The following is a 13,542-nucleotide window of genomic DNA, read 5'->3' as shown; positions in this document are numbered from 1 at the left end:
GGTACGAAGAGGAGGATAGATGCTTTAGGTAAGAACAAAGTATATTTACTTTTGCCATCTCCTCTATATTCACAAAACACAGCCAATCATCCATTCCAATCCTATGTGACATGGCAAAGTTCATTTCACTCCAATAGAAATTGGTATAAAAGAGACCATTAGTCTTCTCATTGTGCTTATTGCTGTGGATAGGTGTTAACTATTGTTGTTGTATTGTATCATATCAAAAGTTGTTTTCATCCAAGGCACCACCGCCAGGTGAATGTTGGAAGCTTGGAGATGAATGGAGCTGTAAAGAGGTGGTAAGTAAAACAACGTTTTTAATCCATTGCATGTGATTGATGAAGTTATAAAAAGTATATCATAAGCTTTCATTACAGTCTAAATATCTAACAGCAAAAGGAGGAGAGTCTGAGGAGGAGAGGAGATGAGGAGAACAGAGGAGAGGAGACAGCAAAAGGAGGAGAGTATGAGGAGAGGAGAACAGGAGAGGAGAGGATACAGCAAAAGGAGGATAGTCTGAGGAGAAGATGAGGAGAGGAGAACAGAGGAAACAGGGAAAGCAGAGTAAAGAGCAGAGTTGAAAGAGAAGTTGAAAGCAGAGTAAACAGTAGCAGGAGAAGTAGAGCAAATGTAAAAGTAACTTTGAAAAGTATCAGCAAGAAGATCAGAGTTGCATTATGTTATTTTGTTTTATTCGTTACTGTTATATTAATGTTGTATGTTAACTTTGTACATAGGATAATATAATAAAGATGATCTTAACCTTGAACTCGATTCATGACCTCATTTCATTATTAAAACCTTAATATCAAATTACAGACTGGATTCAAATTAGGATCTCCAAATGTGTTGATGTAATGTTTGTGATAAACTGAAGGATAAAGTGTTCCTTTATGTGTTGAGAAAATTCCCCTCCCTCTTAAGCCAAGTAAGGTGTTTAAAAAGTCTCTTGGATCAGCTGGAAAATGCATCATCACAAAGCTAAAAACAGCTGTTTCACTTTACTTTTGAAAGATACGACAGAGACAAAGCTACACATATATGATGATATTATAGAATATGATGCATTGCTGCAGATTAAACTACCCAACGGGATATAAAGGTAAACACATCTACAGCAGTAACATGCAACATACAGGACTGTCTCAGAAAATTAGAATATTGTGATAACGTTCTTTATTTTCTGTAATGCAATTAAAAAAACAAAAATGTCATACATTCTGGATTCATTACAAATCAACTGAAATATTGCAAGCCTTTTATTATTTTAATATTGCTGATTATGGCATACAGCTTAAGAAAACTCAAAAATCCTATCTCAAAAAATTAGAATAGTTCCTCAGACCAAGTAAAAAAAAAAGATTTATAACAGCAAAACACAATCAAACATTTGAAAATGTCCATTAATGCACTCAGTACTTGGTTGGGAATCCTTTTGCACGGATTACTGCATCAATGCGGCGTGGCATGGAGGCAATCAGCCTGTGGCATTGCTGAGGTGTTATGGATGCCCAGGATGCTTCAATAGCGGCCTTTAGCTCATTAGCATTGTTGGGTCTGGTGTCTTTCAGCTTCTTCTTCACAATACCCCACATATTCTCTATGGGGTTCAGGTCAGGGGAATTTGCAGGCCAATCGAGGACAGTAATGCCATGGTCAGTACACCAGTTACTGGTGGTTTTGGCACTGTGGGCAGGTGCCAGATCATGCTGGAAAATGAATTCCTCATCTCCATAGAGCTTTTCAGCAGACGGAAGCATGTAGTGCTCTAAAATCTCTTGGTACACAGCTGCATTTACTCTGGGCTTGATGAAACACAGTGGACCAACACCAGCAGCTGACATGGCTCCCCAAACCATCGCTGACTGTGGGAACTTCACACTGGATTTCAAGCAACTTGGATTTTGCTCCTCTCCAGCCTTTCTCCAGACTCTGGCGCCTTGACTTCCAAATGAAATACAAAACTTGCTTTCGTCTGAAAAGAGGACTTTGGACCACTGTGCAACTGTCCAGTGCTTCTTTTCCTTAGCCCAAGTCAGACGCCTCTTCCGTTGTCTTGAGTTCAGAAGTGGCTTGACCATGGGAATACGGCTATTGTAGCCCATTTCCCGGACACGTCTGTGAACAGTGACTTTTGATACCTGGACTCCAGCTTCAGTCCACTGTCTTTGAAGCTCCCCCAAATTCTGGAAGCGACTCTTCTTCACAATGCTGTTAAGGCTGCGGTCATCTCTCTTGGTTGTGCAGCGTTTCCTGCCACATTTCCCCCTTCCAACAGACTTTTTGTGGATGTGCTTTGAAACTGCACTCTGTGAACAGCTTGCTCTTTGAGAAATTTCTTTTTGTGTCTTACCCTCCTGATGGAGGGTGTCAATGACGGTCCTCTGGACAGCAGTCAGATCAGCAGTCTTCCCCATACTTGTGATTTAGTTTACTGAACCAAGCTGAGTGTTTTTCAAGGCTCAGGAAACCCTTGCAGGTGTTTCGAGTTAATTAGACGATTCAAGTGATTCGTTGAACACCCTACTAGTATACTTTTTCATGATATTCTAATATTTAGAGATAGGATATTTGAGTTTTCTTAAGCTGTATGCCATAATCAGCAATATTAAAATAATAAAAGGCTTGCAATATTTCAGTTGATTTGTAATGAATCCAGAATGTATGACATTTTTGTTTTTTTAATTGCATTACAGAAAATAAAGAACTTTATCACAATATTCTAATTTTCTGAGACAGTCCTGTACATTTTATTGCACCAGGAGCTATCTTGGTACTTTTATTGAAACAACGTTGACTTGCCTGTGAATACAAAATAAACCATAGTGTTGCTGATCTACAGTGTTGTCCTTCTTCTTTCAACAGCAAGACCGCTAACAAGTATTTACATACTTAATATAGTTTAGTTTCTCGCCATCCCAAACGTAAACATTCAGCCACGTGACTGCGCTTCCGAGCCGCTCCGATTACAACCGAGCCGCTCCGATTACAACGAGAGTTAGAACGAGAACGTGACGTCATATTTACATTATTAGATGGATCCTTTCTAGCCATAACCGTACTACAGCTGACCGGACAGCGCAAAATGCGTATATGAAGTGTCATGAACGCAATAAATCCTACCCTCGTGGGGGCGCGCTCATGTGATTGGCTTAGACTAGAGGAGACATCTGATTGGCTATAGATGAGAGAAATTACAAGACAATTACAAGTACGAATCGGGTGAGCGTCAGGGGAGTCTAAAAAAAACCACACACGAATGCACAGTGATCCATGCACAGAAAGTGGTTTGTGTTTGCAGGTTCAGGGGATTTAAACGGAAAACATGTGTCCAATATGTGTGGATCAAAAATACATATGTCAAACTTTTTTCTGTGTTTGGATTTTATTTACATGTATATGAAACGGAACACATTTGTGTGTGCATTGAAAAACACAAGTGTGAATCCTTTTGCGGATCGTGAAATACAAGTGTGAATCCTTCTGTGTGCATGTGTGTATTATGAGACTGTTCTGAGCCCATACAGGGCTGAGTCTTAGGAATGTTGAATGCAGACAGGTTTTCAGGGTAGCTGCTCTGACTCCAGCAAACCTGTAGACAATCCGATAGGGAGAACCACTCAAAGAGTTGTAACGATTACTCATGGCAGCAGGGACGGACTGGGACTACAAATCAGCCCGGGACTCTCGAATGGCCCACTTGGGTACAGCCGGCCCACCGCGGTACCGCAAGTAAATACCGCTGGTAAATTGTCGACGGAGGGGGTGACTTACCGCAGAGGTAGACATTAAGGGTAAAATGCCACTGGCCCTCTGGGCCGGTGGACTTGTATTATCACTGGCCCCACCATTGTAACCACTGGACCGGAGCATTCGTCCAAAAAAAAATCGACTAATAATGAATAAAATTAACACATTTGTTGCAATAGTAATTTATGCACTAACTACATTACTACTTGAATCATCAGTTCGTCCTCATTTTCCTCAATTGTTCATATTTGGTTTATTAAAATAATGATATTGTGGTCATTATCAAAAAATGTCTGCTATTATTATGAGTATTATTATTTGTATAAAGCGCTTTCTGCCTTCCTGTCATTAGGAGTTAGAAATGTAATGGCTATTTAATTGATTAGATTAGAACCTTCATTATCCTAAACTGCTGGGACATTCCCTAAAGCCAATACCTTTATATTGTCTACTCTTCACTTACTTGTCAGCATAGGTCGGCATTGATGTACAGAGTCGACAGAAGACCTTGTTTATATTGGCATCATATTGAGAGGTGCAGTGATGCGCCCTAAAACCAGGAAGAAAGCTGCTGGTTCCCTCGACAAGAAGCAATGGGATTTCTCCACAGGGTTTTGGAAAACAGCTGGAAATAAGGTCTGTGGAAAACAAACCTGTTTGATAAATGCACGTTTTGTTCAGCCGGATAATATCCACATGTCTACCCTACTCTTATAATTTTCGAATCATAAATCTAATCGATAGATTATTAAAGGGTTTTAGGACGCGTCACTGCACCACCAGAAGCCAACTCCATCGATCAAGCTGGCCGAAACTTTCTGTCACTCTCCTTTAACTCCTCCGGTTACTTTCTTTTATTTGATTATTGTTTTTTGCCCGGCACTTGGCCGGTTACCGCTGGTATTAAAAACATTTTGACGAATGGTTAGGTGGCGCAATAGTCTGTAGTGAAGGAGCGCGCTCACGGGAGCCTGCTCGCGCTGCGCTCAGCAGCAAACAGCTGTTTGCTTTTCACCCAACAACGACAACCGACTCACAAAACGCTTTGTTGTAGCGTTGATAAACGAAACAATTTAACTAAATTGGTAGTCAAAATACCAATACAACAGGACCATTTTTTTTAAGCAATATTTTTAGTGGCCTGAGCGGGCAAAGAACGTTATGCTGGCCCGTGGTGTCTAAAGAGTGCTTCCGGGCCAGCGGGCCATTTAATGTCGAACCCTTCCGGTTACCTGCCGGCCCACATCGTCCGACCGGCCCACTTCAGTACCGGTGTCGGTACCAGATGTGTTCGGGGTACCATATGTGTTCGAGACAGCCCATCAAAAATGAACACATTGGGACCTTTCAGAGAGGTAGTTCATCTTCTACATATAATAACGGACAAAGTAAAGAATGAAGTGTAGGCTATGTTTAAATGTTCGGAATTTGACCGTGTATGATGGTCCTCTTGAGTTGCCGTACAGCCAATGGCGTACAGCCATTGCTCCGTTTTCATGTTTTTGTAACATGTTTTTCACAAACATTTTCACACGCTAGGAGCATAGGAATAATTCGATTCGGTTCTTAATGATCTGTAGATGTGATTTGCCCCCGAGCACCCCTGGGTAAATTACCGTACAGCCAATCACAATGCATACAATGCGTGACGTCATTGGTAAGAGACGGCCCCCGAACACATATGGTACCCCGAACACATCTGGTACCGACACCGGCCCATCGGGATTCGTCCCGAACGTCCCGATGGCCAGTCCGCCCCTGCATGGCAGTCAAGTTATTTCGAGGATTTATTAAAAATAGTTTGAGAACCAAACACAAGGGTTAAATGCTCTTTTGAAATGAAATGTTGACGGTCACAAAAAGCATGTTTGACAACATAAGAAAATAAGCAAGACATGGGAAATATTTCCCTTTGTTACGCTCTCAAACATTTTTATGTAAATCCTTTTTGTTGATGATTTTTTTTTTATTTGATGGAGAATTAGTTTCAACATAAAAAAATCTTCTCTCTGGGCTCAGATGTGAATGACGCAGAGTAAATAATATGTTGTATTAAAGTTTAGATATTGGATATATATATATATATATATATATATATATATATATATGTATACTGTATATTATTGGTGGAGTAAAGCTTCTTTATAATTTGAAGGCTGAAAAAATGTTTTGGTCCAATTCCTGCTGCTGGGAGATCTGGTGGAACATTTAATGTATAAAATGTGTGTGTGTGTGTGTGTGTGTGTGTGTGTGTGTGTGTGTGTGTGTGTGTGTGTGTGTGTGTGTGTGTGTGTGTGTTTAGGGCCTCCTTTTTGCCAGCAAACAAGCATCAGGGCTTAAAGTTTATTTTTATTTGAATGCACATTTTAAGAGAGGAGCTGAGATCCAGATGTTTCGTCCCCAGAGATTGCTTCTCTGTGATCGTTGAACATACTGTACAACATTAAAAAAAGTTAATTTCTGATAATCATAGGTAGACATAGAGCAATATAAATAGTCTATGTGAAATGAAGACTCATAGGTTTTGTGGAGTGTGATTTCTGTAAGATAAGATAAGAAGTAATTTATTGATCCTAATTTGGGAAATGTTTGTGTACAATACAAATGAAAAAACTAGAAATAAACAAGAAAGTAGAAAATATAAATTGTGAATGATATATTATGTATATATTTAACAGTTTCAGTGTGACGCTCAGGTGGTTACATACGAGCATCTTTGGAGAGGACACCCAACTTTCTAACTGTTGTATGAGCCGGGCCCGACAACAGCCTTTTAATTACTCCAAGTGAATGATATGACTTTTCGAAGAACTATGATCTTTGCTCTAAATAGAAATGTTTTGCATTGCATGGGTGGAGTGGTTGCTAAGCATTTTAGAGTGCAGTAAAAGTGTATGGGAATGATTGTTTTACAATACAAACAACTGTGTTTTAGTTGTTTGGAAGGATCAGAGCTGTCACAATCCCAACAACAATTAAAAGAAGGAAACAGACCTAAATAAACAGTCATTCATTTTCTGTATTCACCTGGATAAATAAAGGTTTTGAATTGAATTGAATTGAATAGTGCAAAAATAACGTCACATATAAGGTGTTCCTGATTGCACAAACAATCAAACAAGCATTTCTCTGAGAAAGCAGCCATTCATCTTTATGTTTACAGGGCTATGGATGAATGATTTACACATTCTGATGGAAGGTGTGGACGAGGAGAGTTCCCAATGGAATTTCCTTGCTAATAATAATGCCTAAACATACTGTATAGGGATTATACAGCAATGAGCACATGGACGCACACACTCACAAGGACATTGAACATCCATATCTTCATTATTCTCTTGGCAAGTTCATTATTTAATTCAAGATGCTGCTAGGTTTCATATGACCAGAATGTGATTGTCCTAACAATTATATTAATTAAAAAGCAGCATTTCTTTTAAAAAGTAAGAATAATTAAAACATTTAATAAGAAAAAGAAATTGATGGTGTCTTGGAATAAGATCAATATCTCTGTTTTATTGGTATTGAATTATAGGGAAGGTAACTGACATCCAGTCCTTAACGATCAATAAACAACATACAGGTTTATTATATTCATGTGGTTTAAATGAGAGGTATGAGTATCATCAGTGAATTGAGATGTTGCGGACTATCTGCTTGACTATCTTCTACATAGTTTTGAGTCAAGAACTCTGGTGGCGGTTAAAACAACTGTAGTTTGGCAAACAAGGACCTTTTCTTGTATGAGTAAAGTGTCTGGAGTTCCTCAGGAGCAGCATCACCATTACTCATCAGATTTCACAGTGATATGCTGTGTTTCGTCTCTAATGGCAACATCTTTGCCAGGGATATTTTCCCCCTACTGTACACCAGCCGATGAGCAACTAAGAGCTCTGGGGTGATTTAGTACTAAAACAATTTACTTTTTTTTGTGACAGCGCCTTAATGAGTCAGGGAAAGGAGATACAAAAAAAGTTAGGTGCAAAACCAGCAGTCTGACAAAGCCAAACATCACTTCGCCTCAAGTCTGTTTTCAATTAGCTTGTGCTCCCCCACCCTGTCTGGGCCTCCATCTCTGACATCAAGAAGGAGGAATAGTTTCAGCTCCCACACATGTTGGGGCTCACATTTGATCTGTTACTAAGAAAGACGTGTGAGCCACAAAGTGTTGTGTCATATTCAACACCAAAGTCGTCCCTATTACGTCCGGGCAGGAGAATGCTGTCATTTCCGGAGATACTTTCCCCCAAAAGCCAACCCCTGTGGTTACATTAACACCTAATGCGGCACAATTATTACAAGATGAAACACTGTAGTAGATAAAATAGTACATGGGTAATTATAACACTTGCAATATATCATCAGGGATAATTACATGTTTTTGCTCTACACAACAACACAGTTTGTTGTCACTGTTTTGTTGGCGTAGCTTGTGGTTGACATTACCAGCACGGTATTCTCCCAACTTTCTGTACTGAAACAAAATACACGTGTGGTAGAGATGAGAGAATGAAGCAATTTACAAAATAAGAATGGAAACCCTCTGTTGGATCATTTATTTATTTTAGGCACACACTATTTGGACAAACTACGTTGAGGGTGTTCCCCCAGTCTGCAGAGACGAGACTCATCTGACAACCGGATCAGCATGCACACTCATACTGGTGGAGCCTCCATCATTTACTGGAAGTGAAAACACTGAGTTTTAAGCTGCATACCATTGGACAAAATAAGAGCCCACAACCTTTATGTTTTAAGAAACTCTGTCGCAAACATCTGCCAAATTGTTTCTTTGGTTGTAAGCTGAAACCCGTTGGGATTGTTGTGATCTTCACAACAATGAACTTTTGACAATTTAAACTTTTGACAGGAGCTCCAACAAGCCGTGTAGAACAGAGAGTGAATACACGTACTATACAGAGATGCTGTATGAGAAACCAATGTGATTTTGAAAAATTACACAATATAAATCTATTCTAGTCGACCTCAACAATGGAATTATGATCAGTAGAAGACATGGGTCATTTAAGAAGAAAATATGAATTCACAGCACGGTGAGATTCACTTTTATCTACAACTCTGGTACTCTCTGAAAAATATATTAAGAACTCCTGCTAGAGAGACAGTCTAATAAATACATTTTATTGTTTTTTTTCATTCCTGAGTTTGAATAACAACGATATGATTTCTGCCTGAGATTACTGCAAGTATGTGACTAGTTCACAGTTGAGGAGGTACACAGCAGGTTAACGGTCACCACACAAACTCATTTGACATGTCAGCTCTAGTGAAAATAGGCTTTAACATTATAACAACAAAGACCTTATTAACAGTCGTCATAAGGGATTTCAAATTATGATGAATTGTTACTAAACAAGCAAATATGTAAGCTGATTGCTTCCTAGTATTATGAATGTGTACTATATTATAAACAGGAATGAAAGCCTCAAACGGTTCAAAGTTACAGGTAAAGAAAGGGAATGCCACCTTTTACACACACACAATTCTGTGAGAAAAAGGAGACTTTTATGAGTCAGTCAACACAACAGTAAGATCTGCTGAAGGAGCTTTTGTGTGACCTTAATGACGCTTTTAAACTCAGGGCACACCCCTCTGTTGCCCATTACCTTTGAAGATAGAGAAAGAGAGAGTTGGGTCCAAAAGAGGGGAAACATGAATTCAAGTCAGTCCAGTAGCAATACAGAGCAAAGTGCAAAGAAGGCTCATATAATCCAAGCTAAACCACAGATACAATCAGATACAATTTCACATCGTTGTGGTTCAGTTTCTCTGCTGTAAGGATTGTCCAAATCAGTTGCCCCAGCAACTCCACTGAATGGAAAAAAATACAAAAAATCTGCCCAATAAATGACAAGTAAGGCGTTGAGTCATGTCTGACTATAATTAGATTCTGCAAAAGTGCTTTATAAGACTCGCAAGTCCCAGTCAGTCCTCACATTGTGTTTTATCCACTGGAAGAGCTGTTGTCATGCTTGTATTACTCTTAAATGCAAACAGATTCTCACAATGTTAAAATGGCAAAATATATATATTTCTTACATTAACAAATATGTTAAACCACTTTATTGACTTAAAGAATGTAACAGATAAGTCTCTCAGATAAATGAAATAATATTAAATGGTTTTGATTGTTCTTTTAAAGTAATCTTTCCAAAAATGTTTTGTTCAAGGGTGTTTTATTCAAATATAAAAATAAATAAATTGCTGATCCAGATTATCAGCTCCTCTTTGTGAACAAGGCTGGGTGTGCTTGGATTAAAGCAGGTAATCACATTGGTAAACCTACCTGGGACCTGTTGTTATAGAATGGGACATTGACCAGATTATATGAAGAAACCGAAGATCCCAACCCGTATACAGGTCACAGCCTCTGGTCCCCTGATAGTGGACTTGTGAAGACATTTACCATTAATTTCAAAAGTTCATAGCAATTCATCCTATCGTTGTTGAGACATTTCAGTCAAGATCAATATGTAAGACCAAAAACTGACAAGAGATATCGGATATTTGAGTAACGTAGTATTTTTAAACTTCATATATTTAAATGTCCACAGAGGCGGAGATTTGGATGAGTACAGGAACTCAAGGTATTCCGGAGAGCAATTAGAACCGCAAAGGAAAATTAGAGTCTGACTTCAAAGGTTCTGACGCCAGAAACATGTGGGTGGGACTAAGGACAATAACTAACAAGGGTCTGTAGTCCCCGCATGTTTTAAACACCCCACCATCGTTACTGGCCACAATAGACTAAAATCACCTGCGTCGATGACTACCGCCCACTGGAATTAATTTCCATCATCATGAATTGCTTTGAGCGGTTAGTCAAAACATTCATCACACTTTCTCTCCCTGACTCTCTGGACCCCGTGCAGTTTGTCTACAGAGCAAACAGGATCTGGACCAGAAGAACACATATTATGTGAGAATGCTGTTCTGTGACTACAACTCAGCTTTCAACACCATTGTGCCCTCCAAGCTCTTCACCAAGCTCAGGGACCTTGAGCTCAGCAGCGCCCTATGTGATTGGATCCTGAACTAACTGACAGCCAGACCCCAGGCAGTGCAGGTGGGAAACATCACATCCTCCACCCTGATCCTCAACACTGGAGACCCTCGGGGCTGTGTGCTCAGCCCTCTCCTCTACTCCCAGGATACTCTGCAACTTCTACAGGTGCACCATAGAGAGGATCCTGACCGGCTGTATCACGACCTGGTGCGGCAGTTGCAACGCCCTCAACCATAAAGAGGGTGGTGGAAACGCAGCATCAGGACAGAAACCTACAGACTCAGGGACAGTTTCATTCCACAGGCCATAAGACTATTTAACTCCTGAGCTTGCACTATTTTTTGTTTGTTTTGGGAACCTGTGATCCAAGTTTTTCCGTCATTACATAACTACACTCTAATTGTGTTTATGATATGACAATAAACCCTTTGAATCTTTGAATGTGACAACTTTAGGGGGAGGGGGGGTGTTACTGTACTGTAGGTGAACGTAACTCCTGATTTTCCAAAATCCCAGATACGGCACATAATATACTTAATTACTTGGTCTTGCAGTGGAAATCTTTGATTTTGTGTGTTATCTCTATCAGTCATGAGTGTATTTTGCACTAAGAATGGGTGATGTGGTTTCCAGTCACTTGATTGGTGGGGCGATGCCCACAAGAGCAGACTGTGCCTGAGGAGTCTGTTATCTCCCTCTTGTACCTGGAACCACCAACCACAGTTACAGTCTGTTGCCCCGCAGTTATCAGAACAAAACAGGAGGTTCTTAGCAACTGTAACTATCAAGAAAGAGGTAAAACACTTTGTAGCAGAGCATTCATCAAAAACGTAACACTTTGCTGAAGTTTGTCTAATTTACTGAGTGTTTATGTGTACAAGCTTTAAACACACTGTTCCCTACCCTCTTTAGGAGACTTGCTTTATTGACAGTGCAATCTCACTCAAAATGGAAATACTCTCAAAAGATAAGTTTAGCTTCATGTGATGTGATAAGTGAGATTAGCAATTGGGCTGATGCGATTGCGAACGTGTTATCTACGGTAGAGCTGTAATTATGGATAGATAAAAAAAGGAGATATCCAGATAACCTCAAACTATAATATAATGTTTTCTATTTTCCTGTATTGCTAATTCATTGAAACTCTTCATTAGACCCTTTGTTCCTGATAAATGCTCCCTTTTTCAAAGCTTTAACCTGAGATAATCATCAAAGCTCCTCCAGACCGTGAAGAAATATTTGTTATTAAATGTTAAATATCTAATATTTGCTATTATTTCATATATACATTTTTCTTACTCACAAAAGAACATTTTTTGCACTTTTCTTTTATTATCTACTTAATTAACTGAATAACCTGAAACGTATGGATACTGAATAATGACTGAAGTTATTTGTATCTGTGTGTGCATGTACTTCATAGAGTCTTTTAATTTTCTAACTTATGATATTACTGTATTACTGATATTACTTACATATATATGGTTCTATTTTACAGAATAGAACCTCCACAAAATCCTCCATATTCACCAATTAATTGTTTCTTTGGTAGTTTTTCCTTTGTACAATGCTAGAATCTAAGGACAGAGGGTGTCTATTCTGTACAACATGTAAAGCCCCCTCAGACAAATTTGTAATTTGTGACTTTGGGCTAGATAAACAACATTTGATTGATTTGATTTAATCTACATCCAAGTCATTATTCACCCACTCACACACATTTATTCAGAGACAGAGGTTGCCACACAATGTGCACCCATTGCTCAGGGAAACTACAATCACACACACTCACACACATTTGGCCAAGCCACCAGGACCACTGTGGGGTTAGATATCTTGCCCAAAGATACATTGGCATGTTGACCATCTGCCTACTAAGCTGAGTGAAAGAAAAATAATCAAACAACTGTATCAACCGTTAAGAACTTGCACATGACAGAGAGATTGGACATACTGCCCCAAAGCAGCCATGTGTAGCCTATGCTTTTCTTTATTAAGGAGGAGCAAAGTATACAATCACTAACATAATTAATTGTTTCTTGATAAGATCGTATTCCAGAGAATACAGGGTTAAAGAGAATAATGTTAAGCAATGTTTGGTCACATCCACACTTGACTGGTCCACTAAAGCAAATCTTATGATCGCAAGTATGACTCCAGGGTCACGTACTCAGTTAAAGTCTGTTAAGCAATAGAAGTACTTCCCCATACTCACATATGATTCAGATTTGTTTGGGGGCGTATTGTCCTTAGCTTTAGCAACCAGATTTTCTCTGGACCACAGCCCCGATGATGCACAAACATATCCTTTAATAGGTTTAGGATGTGCATACATGCCAACCTTTCCAAATCCAAAAGAGGTAGGTTTGCGCGTGGAAAATGTGCACGCCCAAATTAGGTAATCAGAAGAAATGGAACCAAAGTAATTACAGGTATAAACATGTATTTAATATATTGCATCACTTTTTGTATTTTTCACAAAAATTGGTCATACAATGTTCAGTCACTTTAGTGCTTGGTATGTAGCAGACTTGGCTTTCTTGAGAAGTTCAGGGTCTGGTTTCCAGTTGCAGCAGGTGAATTCTTTGAAGATGTTTATCTTCCCTGCCAACAGACCTTCGTGTGCTTCTCTCATCTCCGCAATACCTTGATAAATTTGTGATCTGTTGTCCACTTGGGTTTAAACAAATTGTCCCACCAAGGCTTCTTCTTCTCGGGGGTTCTATTCATCGCGGAATTTCCATGTCAAAACCTGTAGCTGT

Source organism: Notothenia rossii (assembly GCF_949606895.1).
Source record: "Notothenia rossii genome assembly, chromosome: 7".
NCBI classification, from domain to species: Eukaryota; Metazoa; Chordata; class Actinopteri; order Perciformes; family Nototheniidae; genus Notothenia; species Notothenia rossii.
The sequence above is the reverse complement of the archived record's forward strand: the minus strand, read 5'-3'. Positions refer to the sequence as shown.